We start from the raw sequence: 16,321 nt of genomic DNA, 5'->3' as shown, positions 1-16,321 counted from the left end.
CCCCCAGTGATTCAGGAAACAGACCAAGGGGAAAAGTTGTGGATTATAAATATGAATATGACAAGTGCATTTTCTCAGACCTCTCTAGGCTGCTCCTGCAGTAGCTGGTGGTTTAACAACCCCCTAGTCTGAACAATGCTATTGGCACCTTCAAACATGTAGCAATTCAATATAACCCTGTATTACAGAAAGTAAGAGAACTACATGAAATTATAAAAGGAATGAGGTAATCCCCAAAGTAACTGGAGTAAAAACAAGACTACATGCAGAAGTATAAATTTGACAACATGCAGCAGTATAAACACAGCATGGTGACAGAAGAGACGCACAAATGATTTTTTGATGGCTCTTACAAAAGGCTCTGTGTTTCTGCAGCATTGCTCAAGAGTATGAATGAATAAACCTTAAAATGAAGATATTTTCTTTACAGAAAAAACTGATATAGTTTCCTAGCTTCTTAATATTACATTGCAATTCAACATCCAAATATCAATTTAGAAATAACATTTAAACTAGTCATAATTAATTAAATAAAACATGCACAAAAATGTTTTTATCACCTACCACTTTAAAAGATGCAATTTTTCTTTAAACAACAATTTCTAAAGCCCAAACTTTATTACCTATTGGCTAGGGAATAAAGTTGAATTCCAAGCATAATTTGTAGGAAAATCCTAGTACTCCTTTGATGCACAAATATAAGTGAAGAGTTAAATATAAAGTAGACTAAGCCCTACTACATGGAAAAAAAACATATATTTAAAATTCACTAGCAGTGTTTAAGGAAAGGGGAGCTAAATCTTTTAAGACAATGGTTTCAGCCACAACTCTTAGGCTTTCTATAAGCCTCTTTTCTATTCTAACAAATTCCTTTCAGACATATGGGCCAATCTCTCTGGCCTATACTTCTACTTGCTCAGTTTCTTCTTCAGCTACAACTAACATTAACCTCTCCTACATTAGGGATGTAAGCAAGTAGTTGAGTAGAGTACTTGACAACTCGCCTCCCCCCATTTGCTGTCTCTGTATGAGAGGCAGCAAGGGGGGCAGGGGCAGAAGACTGTTTTGCGGGGCCCCGAGCAGCATAACTCCGCGGGGCCCCCCTTTGCCACGGCGCATGCGCGGGGCTTTTTTTTAGTGCAGGGCCCGGGGCGGCCGCCCCGTTCGCCCTGCCCTATATCCGCCCCTGAAGGGGGGCGGAAACAGGAGCTGGTGCTAGCAAGATCCAATTTAAAAGCTGGTTCCCCCCAGCACCGTCTCTGAGGTGCCACCTGCCCCCGCTCCCCCATGCTGATGCTAAGAGGCAGCAGCGGGGGGAAGGGAGGTGGGCAGACTGCCACAAAGCAGCCTCTGTTCATGGTGGACAGGGCGGCTGTGGACAGGGGCTTGCGCCAGAGCAGCCTCTGCCGACAGCCAGCCCAGGCTGCTGCAAACAGAAGCTGCTGGACCCAGCTTACGCTGCTCCGGGACCACTGCATCTCTGCATTTTAAATGAAGAGGCACAGTGGTCCCAGACCAGCATGAGCCAGGACTACTCGGTCCCAGCTTGCACAAGGTCCATGAGCTACCCCCACTGCAGCTCTGGATTTTAACTGTAGTTAGAGCTGCGTGGCTCTTTCTACATTTAAAATGCAGAGCCAAAGCAGTCCTGATTCTGTCCTGGCTCGCCAGTCCAGGAGCTACCCTCACTGTAGCTCTTCAGCTTAAATGTAATAGGAGCCAGGCTTCCTATACAGCCAGCTCCTACTATACTGAAACTGCAGAGCTGCAGCGGGGATAACTCTTGGACCGGTGCAAGCCAGGACACAGCACCTTCCTTTATTGACTAATTGCATAGTGGATACAAATTGTATTGACTGCACAAGTAATCAATTACCTGCCTCATAACATCTCCATCCAACATCTCCTTCTTCCCATTATCTTTGGAAAGACAATGATACCAGTACAAAGGCCAGGTGTTTTTTACGTTAGTCTTATTTTAATCTGTTGTCCGGTTTGCCTTAAAGTTACTCTAGAACAGCCTAAAATTCCTTTCCATCATGAAATGCTATCTAAATTGCAGCCTGACAGTGTTCCCTCCTCAACCCCTTGAAATGTCAGAGGAAAGTGACCTGTGGGATTTTTTGCTCCCTCTAGCAATGAATGGGCACAGGTCACTTGCCAAAATCACCAAAGTATATCTTACTTAATTGCTTCTCTGCCACTGTAGGGAATCTCTGACATTGGTGTGTCTCAGTCCCTCCAATTTTCATCTGTCACATATAGCTATCTAGTGCCCTGCATCCTGTCATAGTTTAGTCAAATATAAATTCTTTGAGTTTAGTGTTAGGGTGCTGGGTGGTGTTGTTGGCATGTGATTTAAAGGAGGCCAGACAAGGTGATCTGTTAGTTCCTTTTCTATGACACACTCATTTCTTCTACATCTTTCTTCTATGGTCTCTCTTCTTTAAAAATGAATCTCAAGTTTTTATAAAAGTAAATAACTCTTCAAATGATAAAACAAATATACTCGTTCAAGCTAACAAAAATATTGACAAAGATTTCCTTTGCTATGAGATTCAAATGAATTTTTAAAATATCTTTTTATTGTGGTAGTAAAATTTGGTCTCTCAAAAGTTTTATCAAAATTAAGGCTTTACAGAGACAGAAAAGAACTGATTTCTTTAACACAAAACCACATGATTAATAAACAATCTCCTTTGTATCAACTATAGGTCACTACAAGAAATAAATAAATGCCATCATATTTTTTTAATTGAACTAGCAACACTAAGGTACATGAATGGAGATATTATATATTTATTCCCTATTACTAAAACACCATGAACAAGACTTATTGTTGTGCTATTATATACTTAAATAACCCTTTGACAGAATTAGCTACTGAAAAGTGCCCCTTGGTGGTAATTAACTAATTTATTTATCTTTCCTGTTAAAAATTGTTCTATTAATGGAACACATTCACACTTTAACAAAGGGAATCTGTAAACTAAGCCTTCAGTTTTACTCAGATTGCATAATACTAAACAAGATCTCTAGTTCTTAACACAGCAGTGAACTGTTCCACTTGCTAGTTAATATTTCAGGTTTCCCAAGACAATAGCACAGCACAGCACAGCACAAAAGATTCACAAATGAAGAATAAATAAAGAGATAAATCAAGAATTCATCAAGAGTTATAACAAGAATTAGCTATTGGAGATGCTTTTAAAACAATATGATTTTGATATAGCTCTAGTTTTTTCTTTGTGTTTCAAAATACAAAGATCTAGCTGAATTTCCTATTATAAGTATATACTGGAGAATGGAATTGGTTCAGCTCCACAAACAAAAAGAAGAGCAATGTAGTCTTTTGATTGCTGAGGATAATCTATAAACACAAGGAACAAAGTTGACCCATGATGTGATCTCCGTTCACCTCTCACAAGGAACGGCAATCTAGAGATATCGTTATAGGGTACAAAACAGCTTTTAGGAAGAGTTCCTAAAGGAAATCATTCTTCCATTCATTCATGTTGCCATGGTAACTGAACCAATCAAGCCTCTTCACAAAGGCTTCTATGTCGAGTTCTGTTAGCAAACTCATATAGAAAGTATAACTCTGACTAAATTAACACTACATGCATTAAATTATTAAGTTCAGTAAAAGATGCAAATCCTTTTACAAATGAAGATGATATTACTCACCTGTTACACATGGAGTTTTGTGAAAAATAGTTTATTAGCAGTAGGTGATAAATCTTTACAGTAATTTCCTGTTGACTTTTTCATATAGTCTTAGAATAAATCATTTACCTTCATAATGTTGTTTCTGTGATTTTTTTTATATTCCAAACTAAATTTTTCATATAACCACCCCACCCACTTGAACAGTTATATCACACTTTTTTTAGCATAATCTCAACATACTGTCATTCCAGCAGTTGATGCTAAAAGCATTACTCAAGTCATTTTTCCTTGTAAGGGTTTGCTCCTGCAAAAAATTGAGACCATTAACCACCTATGAAATCAATGGAAGTTGAGGATGCTCAACACCTTGCAGGAAAATTTCCCTATGAGAAAAACAAACTGAAAAATTACAAAACAAATCATGCTGTATTTCGAATGACTTCACTACTGATAATATTAACAGATGTGAGAAATGGCTTGATTAATTTAAAATGTATAATTAGGATAAAAGTCTGGAGATGATTTCCTTGTAGTGATTCGGACAAACATCGGCGTTCCAAGGGTGTTTGGTGAAACAGTGACTATGTAACAAATAGTAAAATACATGGTATAAAGTTCACTTTTAATCTTAAAGCCTCTACTTCAAGAGGAGTCAAAACATTTAAATATTTACAAGAATGCTTCCTAGAACTGGACCCCACATCTGTGAAATATAAAAAGTGACCTTTCTGACTTAGAAACCCAGCAAACCTTAACAAATATGCTGTCAGACTAAGACATGAGCAGGAGGTTTACACTGCTAACTAGCAATTTTACTGTTAATAGCCTCTAGACTGAATAGCTGAACTGCCAAAAAGTTCTAATTAACAGCAGCTCTTGCCATAGCATTGACATAGCAAATAAACCCGTGAAGATGTCTTTTCTAACTGGGATCACAAGGGCTACGTCTAGACTGCAAGCTTCTTTCGAACGAGGCTTTTTCAAAAGAATCTTTCAAAAAAGCCTCTTTCGAAAGAGAGCGTCTAGACTGCAACCTCTTCTTTTGAAAAAGTGAGCTGCTTTTTCGAAAGAGAGCACCCAGGCAGTCTGGAAGCTCTCTTTCGAAAAAGCCCTGTTTGCATTCAAGAATGCCTTTTTTTGAAAGAGCACTTTCGAAAAAAAGCGTTCTTCCTCGTGAAATGAGGAGTACCACTGTCAAAAGAAAAGCCGTGTTCTTTCGATTTAATTTCGAAAGAACGCGGCTGTAGTCTAGACGCAGGTGACTTTTTTTTTCAAAAAAAGGCTACTTTTTCCAAAAAAACCCTGCAGTCTAGACATAGCCAAAGAGACTTTGTTCAATTTCTATCCTATATGTCTAAACCTTCATCAGAATCTGCTAGCACAATTCCTTATGCCCCTGTTTTAGAGTACTGCATTAGCCCATCATGATGCAGATTAGGCACTCCTCCTCCAAAAAAAGCTGAGTGTAAACTTCAGTTATAAATTGATTAGAATAAAACATAGTCAAGATAAGGGATTTTAGCTGGATGAAGTGCCATTTCATGGTGTCATAAAATATACTTATTATTATTATTACTGATATTACAACATTTAATTTAGCATCATAAGTGTGTATGATAACTCACATAGGGTATGTCTACACAGCAAAGTTATTTCGAAAGAACAGCCCTTATTTTGAAAGAACTTTCCTATTGCCTACATGGCCAAACCACTGTTTTGAAATAAACTCGAAATAGCGGAGTACTTATTTCGAATTTGGTAAACCTCATTCTACGAGGAATAATGCCAAATTTGAAATAGCTATTTTTGAAATAAGTGCTGTGTAGACACTTATTTCGAAATAGGGGGCTTTCAGCCTTCCCAGGGTGCCCTGGTGGCCACTCCAGCCTCAACCAAGAACACTCCTCTTCCTCCCTCCTCCCCGGAGCCACAGTTCCTGTGCCAGCTCCAAGCCTACCAGCCCAGAGCCAGCAGTCACTGCCCCTGACCCAGTGGCCCCAAAATATGAGCCAGCAAGACACTGGCAGCCAGCCCTCCACCGCTCCCCTGGAGCAGTCTGCCAGCTCCCAGGAGCCTGGTAGGCACCTTCCTGGTCCAGGATGGAGATCATGGACCTTATTCAGGTTTGGGGGGGATGCCCCCAATGTCCATGACCTCCACACTAGATGGAGGAACATGGCCGTCTATGGCAGGATAGCTGCCAGCCTGGCCACCAAAGGCCAAATGCAAACCGTTCACATGAAAATCAAGTTGGTCCAGCAAGACCCCCACTCCTGAGTTCGGAGCTTCCCCTCCCTCTTTCCCCTTGCTCCCTCCTTCCACAGCTCTCTCCTCCCAGGTTTCCCCCTCACCTCTCCCACCTCCTTTTCCCGGTCTCACCAGAGTTTCATTCCCGCCCCCCTCCAGTTTTGTTACATAAAGACAGTTTGTGTTTATGAAAAAACGTGTATTTTATTTTACATCAGGAAGGGGAGCTCCGGGGGAGGAGGGGAGGTGGAAGGATATGAGGGGGGATGAGGCACAAGCCCCCAGTGGGGCACACCAGGGAGACTGTTAGTGCTCCTCAGGGTGGAAGTTCTCCCCACAGGGCCTCCTGGATATTGACAGTCCCCCGATGGACCTCCTGGATGGCAGCCTGCAGAAAGTGCAGCCAGGCTCACAGCAACGCGTCCAAGAGAAGCACCAGAGTGCCCAGGGCCAGCTCCATGTTGCAGAGTGCTGTGGTGTCCCGAGTGAGGGCAACCAGAGCATGCAGAGACAAAATGCTTTGCTGTCCCTCATTGAGGTAGGCAAGCAAGCAGGGAAACCTGAGAACCGGCTGTCTGGGGGTGTCCCTTTAAGCACAGGCCTCAGATAGCCTGAGGCAGCAGCCACACAAAGTAAATCCCGACCTGATGCCCTGACGGACCTGGTTCTGGCCGGCCTTAAATGAGATTCAGCGTCCACTCAGTGTGGACGCGCTATTTCGAAATGCATTTTGTGTGTAGATGCGTTATTTTGAAATAAGTTATTTCAAATTAACTATTTCGAAATAGCTTATTTTGAAATAACACTGTAGTGTTACCCATAGTGAGTAACATACCCATAGTGAGTAACAGCATGGCCTCTTCCACAAACAATACCTAAAAGAAGTAGTGAGGAGGATCTAGCAATTAGACACTACTTTTCACATGCTTGCTCTCTCTTTTTAGACCTCCCAAATGACCTTTATCAATGGGCTAACCAGTTTAGGGATCTTCCCATGCCTCTATTCAATAAATTCAGTTCCTTTCTATAACTGCTTCCCTATTCCTCCTGCAAATATACAGGCAGCTCACTTCTTTCCAAGCCACTGGCTCCCACTCTCACCTTCCTTACAAGTGTACCTTCCCCTCATCCCCTAGTCTCCCTTTCTTTACCCAGTCATCGAATCTTACCTGCTACCTCCTTGAAATTGCAGACTAAGCAGCTTCTCACTCCATCTCCCTTGGCTTTTCTTCAACCTGGGCTTCCCTGCTGCTTCAGAGCTCTGCACTGGGTTACATTCTGCTGTTTAGCCTTTGTCAGTGATAGCTGATATGTGTCTAGTGGGGTATGCTTTAAACAAACATAATCCTTTGTTGGAAAATCTTCATTGCCCCCTTCTCTACACTAGCATAACAAATTGACAGAGGATGCAAAGGAGGAACTAACTCTAACACAACAGACCAGGAAGATAAAGGTGGCTTTTAGATCATATTTTTAAACAATGTTTAGATCTTGAAAATATTTTAATTAATTATTATGTCAGTGTATTTTAAGTAGCTTAAAGGGAATAAAAATGATCAATGTTTAATTAAAGAGAAAAGGTGGTTTTAAAGAGGGATTTCAAATAAACTTCACTTTATTGAAAGTTGTATTTCAGCTCCTGAGAGAAACAAGAAAAAAGTATATCTTAGCAAGTTCCACCATTTTAAGTTAAAAATGTTCAACACTAAATGGCACTCTTAGAGATCAATAGTTCTAAACATCTACTATTATACATTTCCAGACAAATTATGCAGATTTGAATCTTGTTGATAGCTTTAAAAAGTTCTGATTCTGGAATGTGGAGATTCATTTGATAGAAATGCAGTCTGGATTGAAAACCAATACACCGTAAATGCCATACACAACAGAAAAAAAAACAATTTAAAATATACTGCAACTGAGAACTTCAAATGAACATAACTAATTGAGAAATGCAACTGCCCTTACAACAGATGTCAACAAAGTCAAATCAGAGTCATATCTATAGGACCTTAGACCCCACAACTTAGTGAAAAGTTAGATTATTGAATTATTTTTTATTTTTGAGCAATGATTTTATTTACTCCGTTAAACTTTATTTTTTTGTCAACATAGGTCCATGTTTATTCTTTGCTACTGTAAGAGAAGTAGATACTATTAACCAGGTTCTTCATGGTCATGTGCCCTGGCAGTTAAGAAGGCAGCTAGGATTTCTTGGAAATCAGTGACCCCACATGTCTTTGTTCTAATGAGGGAAAAGAATCTATGACCTCTGGAGATTTCTCTGTAGAAGTTTAATCTTGTATTCCTTAATCTCTTACAATAAAATCCTCCAAGAAAGTCGAGGACTACAGCCTATCCTTATTTGACCTAGATTTCTGAAGCTGTTGGGAACTAGAATGATCAGAGAAGTCATTCTTCTGGCTGACACATAATCACAGAAAAAACAACAGAAGCAGAAGGACCATTCTTTCGCTCTTCTCTATCCTGGTCTATTTCTTTTAAAAATTACATGCTTTGGAATTCTGTTATAAAAGTATGATTTTCCCATAATAATTTAGCCAGATATCATTCTTTGGTGATAATAAAAATGTTTAAGTGGTTATTTTACAGTCAAGCAATATTTCCTTGCAATACTCAAAAGATAACATACAAGGGGTGGGAAAGATAAAAATTCAGCATTAGTGGTAATGGGAAACCATCCCTGTTGGTGAGAAAATAGATGCCTTAGCAATGTTAAAACAAACCTGGAATAACCATGTTATTCTTCAGGAATTCTTCCCAAAAACCCAATATTTCATTTAATGGTTTCAAGTACTGTGGTTTAAATTAATTTTCTGATTCAAAAAAGAAAACAGAATCAGTTTCAACATTTTCCAAATAAAAGCTCCAGTTTTTTTTGTTTGAAATTACTTTTGTTTTGATATTTCAGCTTGCTATAGTGAAAAAGAAAGTAATTTATAAGGGTTGAAATCCAAAGAAAACATTTAAAAACTATCAATTAAAATTATTTTGATCAACCCAGACTGACATATTTTTGGAATCAGCTTATGAACATTTCTGAAATTTTGATTGTTTGCCCTATTTTGAAATCTCAAAAAAAAATTGCCAAGACAGGAAAATGTACTTTTTTCTCACTGAGCTGTAGTTTTGGTTTTATTTGGAATAGGATTGGGCATTCACCAGACCAAAAATAATTGATAAATTAATCAAATATTGTCAAAAATTATCAAATATTTTATCCCTGCTTCTGAGAACTCTCAGGATCACCAACTGAACCAAATTTTGAATGACTGCCTCAAATCCTTGAACAAAACTGATCTTCACAAGTTGTCAAAATGTCCCACTTCCTGAAAATTAATTTTTTCCCTCCTTAACTTCATAACAGAACAAACAGATTATATTATATCTTTTGTCTTCATCTCTCCCAGAGAATCAGCAGCGTTCCCTGGTTCAGCTCAGTGTAGCTGGGAACCTGCATATCTATCTATGCTCAGCTACCTAAGCTGAGGGGAGAATTAAGCTAGCCTCAAGAGCCACACTTGTTTTGTGCAAGCAATGTGTGAGGAGTTTCTTAGCATCATATTAACCTCAGCTGCATTCCTTCCAATGGAGTAGGAAGGATGGAAGAGTTAGGGACAGGCCTCATTCTCTCACTGCAAATTTTTGTGGATGCTCATGGGATCCAGGGCTCCTGACTAAGAACTCTCTCTCTCTGTGCTACACATATTTTGCCTAGGGTGTCAGAAACATTCCTTGTGGAATTTAATAGGAATGAAAACTAAAGTTTTAAAAAAATTAAGTAGGCTTGAATCTATAAGCCTACTGATATTAAAAGGGAATGATATTTTTGCTATTGAATTCCATAAGTTTGTTATAATTATTTATGAAATTCAGGATAATTTTACCAAAAGGGTTGGCTGGAAGCTCAAATCAATGTGAAAGGGAAGCTAAACATCTAGACAGGATGCTGAAGAAGAATAATGAAATGGACTTACATTTTTGGAGATGAAAGACTCAGATCATAGACAGCTTAATGTAGCAACAGGGGCGAAGCATGCACAGAGTCAGGAAAGCAAAGATTTCCTCAAATATCACATGAAATTAGAAAAGTATGAGCATGCAACTACATTTCAATCCAAATATAGCTGAAGTCATATCTAATAGAGCCTGGCAAATCCACAGATATCCGCTGGTATCCGCAACTTCAAATGTGGATGCTATATCTGTGGCTCATTTTTGTGGATACATTTGCAGATACAAATTTTGTATCTAGAACCCTGCAAACTTGCTGATAACTGCTTCATATCCATAGGTATGTGTATTCAGATATCCATGGCTCATTTTTACAGATACAAATTTGGATACCTGATGGAGATTCCACTGAGGAAGCCAAAATAGCAGCAGCTGAAGTAGCAAATATGAGGATGTGTATCCATAGCTACTTGTGAATAGACCATGTCATGAAGCTTGCAAACAAAGTGCAGGACAATTACAAAAGTCATTAAGAAAAAAACACGGTCTTGAGGAAAACTAAACAATAATTTTCAATTAATATTCAATCAAGTCTTATTATTAATATAAAATGAGATGTCAAAGAAAGGATATGTAAAGTTACCTTTAATGGTAAGATTATTTTCAAAACACAATGGCATGAAAAAAACAATTACTTGATTTCTACCATGATGCAGATGAAAATACAGATGCATCTTCCACCAAAATATAATCAAAATTGTAAACAAGGTCTTTGAAAAGCTGTTAGCAGTTCACACGAAACCACAGAAAACATAATTTTTTCTTTACTACTTTGAAAACTATATAGCCATACCTTTTGTAAGCTAACTGCAGATGCTATAGTATTGCACAGTACAGTTAAGCACATACACAAGTTATCAGTTCTGATGCTAAAGGGTTAACGAGTTTTCTACCTCAAAAAGGGGTTTAAGAAGTGACTGACTTGATTTTGTAAAACAAGAATACAGTAGCCTACTGACTGAACATAATATTCAATGATGGTCAATTATTCTAGACACTGATTAACTTCTGAAGAACAGATGTCAAGTCCTACTTTTTAACACAAGACCGAAAAAGAAATGTACACTTAGATCTGAAAATTCATCTCTGACCATAGACTTACTACTGATAGCAATTACCTTTTTTCCTAAGTGCATAACACTTTTCTTACACCGTTACATAAGTCTAGCAATCATATAAATGAAAATGCTTGAAAGTGAAGCCATGCATTCTACTGAAGTGTATGACAAGATGCAAAGGTTAAGAATGAGCCTGAAGTCCCAGATGGATTACATATATTTTGTTTTTCAAGCTATCCAGAATGTAATGTTGGTTTCTGACTAGAAAGCCAGCTTCTCTAAAGCAACTGAAGTCTACAAAAGAAGGCTATGTCTAGACTGGCATGATTTTCCGGAAATGCTTTTAACTTTTTGTGGAAAAGCGTCCGTGGCCAATCTAGACGCACTTTTCCGCAAAAAAGCCTCGATCACCATTTTCGTGATCGGGGCTTTTTTGCGGAAAACAAATCTCAGCTGTCTACACCGGCCCTTTTGCGCAAAAGTTTTGCCCAAAAGAGACTTTTGCCCGAATGGGAGCAGCAGAGTATTTCTGCAAAAAGCACAGATTTCTTACAGTAGGAAATTCAAGTGGCCAGTGTAGACAGCTAGCAAGTTTTTCCGGAAAAGTGGATGATTTTCCGGAAAAACTGGCCAGTCTAGACACAGCCGGAGTGTACAAATATTTTGGAAAAGTTGTTTCCATTAGAGACCATATTTCTCAAGTTCTTTTCAGTTCTTGTACTACAAAGGTCTCCAGCATTCAAAAAAAATGATGTAAGCAGCTGAGTCAGCCAAAAGTGCAGCTCAGTGAGGAAGAGTTGATGGAACATGTCCTATCCATACTGAGAGTGGGAATATCTTATAAAACCTGAGGAAACATCAGAGGAATAGGATGGAACCGGAGCTTGTGTGATTAAAGCTCTTTGCTCCAAGATGATACAAAATGGTCAGTTTTGATCTCTACAATTTCCTATAAACAAAAATTTCTCAGCGCAGCCATGTCTTAAAAAGTATTCCTTTTTTAAGAACATGAAGACAGTCTAAATCTGTTCTTTAATTATCTGAATTTCAGTTCTAATGAAATTGAATGCAGCCTGAATTTCAAAAAAGCTACATCTGAATTCCTTTCAGTGTTTGAATTGTACCTGTGAAATTTTAATTTTATTCATGACATATTAATTATATTATTTTTTGTCTAAAGGTGGCTCTAATTCTAAGAGTTTTAGCTTACTCACAATCTGAGTCAGGCCAGGGAGACCCAGAGGCCAAGAGTCTTCCAAAGTCTTAAAATTGTGCAGAAAATATTGTAGATTATTTCATGGTAACAATGAGATTTAACCAATGTAATTTTACTGTGAATCACCAGATGACACAGTTACATTTAACACCATAAATTTCTCTTGATCTGAATATACATGAGTTAGATCTTGAAAAAATACTCACTATCATCCATGACATGCTTCATTTTAGAGAATGAACATATTACAACTTGGTTCCCTGCCTTCATCTCTATCAGTTTTATTTTTTTAGGCATAAAATCTAAAAATCCTAATGATTGTATGAGCTTTTCCATTAGACAACAGTTCCTGAAAGTCATTATAAAAAATGAATCCAGGAAAGTGTGAAAAGTAAAAAATGCTCAATGAATCTCTGAGGAATAGCACAAAAGGAATCTAAGAAGGCATTGTAGTAAGCTTATTTCCTTGAGGCATGAAGAAGGAGATCATAATCTTATTCTTGAGGACAGTTACATTATTATCACAACACTGTCAATAGAAAGATCATCCATATTTTATGTTCTCCATAATCAAACATTTATCTTTTTTAATGTATTTGGTCATTCTTCCATGCATGTACACTTTCACAGAAAAAATGTATATTTGAAATGGAGTTTCTTTTTAATTAGAAGGTGGCATCATTCATTTTTAAGACAAATGAAATGCAAGTATTTTAATGAAACCACTAGTAATTTATTAATGGATGAAATAGGATTGTTCCATAATGTTAGGGCCTAATTCTGAATCCTTTTTGTAACCATGAGCAGTCCTGAGCATCAGTCTTATTAGATCTTTAATCATCAATAGCATTTTACTGAAGAGTTTCAATTGCTTTCCATTGAAAGCATTCTGACTAGTCACATAGTTTTTGTCAAAATCCAATGATGAGAAATGAAAAAGAACTTTAGATGTTGCCTTTTTAAAAAATGGCATCTTGAAAAAAAACACATAGTAAGATGTGCCCTCGGTTTCAATTGAGACCACAGCTCTGGCAAATGCCACTAATTTTGTACCCAAGAAATGTACTAAGAACTGCCAGGAAAGCTCAACTCTTTTCTCTTCTCTTTTGTTTGCCTCTTATTTTATTTTTCTATGGAGATGCCTCAGGCCCAAGATATGAAAGAATCAGCCCTAAGATTGTGAGAGTTTTGCTATTAATAAAAGTTTCCCAGATTTTTGCTCTTTTGTGGTCCTGAATGACTAGAAGTAGAACCTCTAGGGCATTGGAAAATGGAAATTCAGAGCTTCCCAAACATACAAAAGATCATTTGATTCCACCGTCAGAAGGGTCTTAAATGTTAGAATTGAAAATCATTACACTTTTAAATACAAAGACTAGTAAAGCTGGACTCACAATAACTAAGGAATGTAGCTCAGAGGCAGTACAGGCAGTCCCCGAGTTACGCGGATCCGACTTACGTCGAATCCGCAGTTATGAATGGGGATTTTCTCGCCCCGGAGAACTGGAGCGGCAGGACGCCTGGTCCCGCCGCCCGCCTCCTCCGGGGTGAGAAAAGCTGCTCCCCATCTCCCTGGTCTTCTGGGGGAGCCAGCAGACCAGAAAGACGAGGAGCAAAGCGGCGGAGGACCCGGGCTGGACCCGCGGCGCTTCCAGCTGATCTGGAAGGCCACGGGTCTGGCCCGGGTCCTCCGCTGCTTTGCTCCGCGTCTCCCTGGTCTACTGGGGGGGACGCAGCTAGTGCCCCCCCCAGCAGACCAGGGAGACGTGGAGCAAAGCCCGGGGCCTGTGGTAGACCAGGTGGGGCGCTGCCGGTTGGTCCCGCAGAACCGCTCCTTGGCGCTACTGGACCAACCTGGCAGCACCGCAGCTGCTCTGCCCCAGGAGTCCTGATTCAGCCGCTGCTGATCAGTTTCAGCAGCGGCTGACTTGGGGACGCCTGGGGCAGAGCAACTGGGGTGCTGCTGGGTTGGTCCAGTAGCGCCGAGGAGCGGCCGTGCTACTGGACCAACCCAGCAGCACCCCAGCTGCTCTGCCCCAGGCGTCCCCAAGTCAGCCGCTGCTGAAACTGACCAGCGGCTGAGTACAGGAAGCCCGAGGCAGAGTTGCTCTACCCCGGGCTTCCTGGAATCAGCTGCTGATCAGTTTCAGCAGCAGCTGACTTGGGGACGCCTGGGGTTCTTAAGTTGAATCTGTATGTAAGTCGGAACTGGTGTCCAGATTCAGCCGCTGTTGAAACTGATCAGTTCCGACTTACATACAGATTCAACTTAAGAACAAACGTACAGTCCCTGTCTTGTACGTAACCCGGGGACTGCCTGTATACAAAAATAGTGCAAAACAAATGTTTACAACTCTCAAAAGCACACTTAAATCTGAGTTTTTTGCACTGTATGTGGCATATTTATCTATATACTTATTCGCCTCTGTGTGAAGCACTCAGATATTGCAAAGATTAATAAATATAGCTTATCATATGTCATGGGGAGGTATTATTCATCCCATTTTAGAGATGAGCAATCTCGGTGCCAACTCTGCCCACATATATACACCAGCAACACCATCACAGGACCTAACCAGATCAGCCATACTGTCACTGGTACATTCTCCTGCACATCTACCAACGTAATATATGCCATCATGTGCCAACAATGCCCCACTGCTATATATATCAGACAAACTGGGCAGTCCCTACGTAAAAGAATCAATGGACACATATCTGATATTAGGAATGGCAACATACAAAAACCTGTAGGGGAACACTTCAATCTTCCTGGACACACAATTGCAGATCTAAAAGTAGCCATCCTGCAGCAAAAAAACTTCAGGACCAGACTTCAAAGAGAAACTGCTGAGCTACAGTTCATCTTCAAGTTTGACACAATCAGCTCTGGATTAAACAAAGACTGTGAATGGCTTGCTAACTACAAAAGCAGCTTCTGCTCTCTTGGAATTCACACCTCCAGATCAGCTGCTAGAAATGGCCCTCATCCTCCTTGATTGGATCCACCTCATCATCTCCAGCCTGATCCTGGCCTGCATATTTATACCTGCTTCTGGAAATTTCCACTACATGCATCTGACAAAGTGGGTCTTTGCCCACGAAAGCTTATGCTCCTACACTTCAGTTAGTCTATAAGGTGCCACAGGACTCCTCATCGCTTTTGTTAACATTATAGACATTCAAGCCACTGGCAAAACACCTGGCTTTGGTAATATCCTGTTACCATCATAATGAGAACAATATACTGATAAATGTGGTCTGGGCTTCTATCTTCACATATATATGCAAGTTGACCAGGATTCTCAGGTCCGGCAGATCATAGACATTCCAGGACCAGAGCTAGTGCATGGGAGCCCTGCAAGCTGGCAGGGCAGCAGGAGACTGATGTGCATCAGAGAGGCTTCCTGGCAGGGCAGTGGGAGCCCCACACATGGTAATAGGGGTGAACAGGGCAGCAGGAGCAATGCTCACAGGGACAGTGGGACTGCCCGACGTGGCAGCAGGAGCCTGGTTTACAGATGAGGCGGGGCTGCCCAATGGGGCCAGCAAGAGGAAGGATCCGGGCAGGAGGGCAGTGATTAAGCCAGGGCTGGTGTCAGAGGGGCCAGAAATGACCTCCCTTGGTCGAGCAAAATCCCTGATCCAAGACGGATCAGGTCCAAGGGTGCCAGACCAGGGAGGTCCAACCTGAATTATTATTAGAAATGTGTGAGACAGGAGAAAAATAAGACTGACCAATTCTAGCATATACACCACAAATAACTAATATGATGTTTTATTTGTGCTTCTGGTTTTCTTTGGTCATTTTGATGTTGGGAGAAAAGATAGGTCAGGATATCCATGGTGTAACTCTGAAAAATAATGTAATCGAACCAAAGAAAATAATATCATCTCTGCCAGTTAGTCAGGAATACATCTCAAAGCACTTTATAAAGGACCCATCATTATTCCCTATTTTAGAGATGGGAAACATGAAGCACAGAGAAATGAAATCATTTGTCCAAAGTCCAAAAGATTTGTGGGAGGCTAATGGCAGAAGCAAGGAATGAAATCCAGATGTACGTGAATCCCTGTCCAGCACTCTATCAATAAT

General features: G+C 40.0%; 1 protein-coding gene across 17 annotated transcripts in view; it reads right to left on the bottom strand.

Moving 5' to 3' along the window:
* The window catches only part of PTPRD (protein tyrosine phosphatase receptor type D), a 1,779,541-nt gene that overhangs the window by 480,083 nt on the left and 1,283,137 nt on the right, over window positions 1-16,321 (bottom strand). The gene's annotated exons all lie outside the window — the stretch shown is intronic.

The sequence above is a fragment of the Pelodiscus sinensis genome, chromosome 6 (genome assembly GCF_049634645.1).
Source record: "Pelodiscus sinensis isolate JC-2024 chromosome 6, ASM4963464v1, whole genome shotgun sequence".
Taxonomy (NCBI): domain Eukaryota; kingdom Metazoa; phylum Chordata; order Testudines; family Trionychidae; genus Pelodiscus; species Pelodiscus sinensis.
Note: the sequence above shows the minus strand (reverse complement) of the source record. Positions and strands in the feature narration are given on the sequence as shown.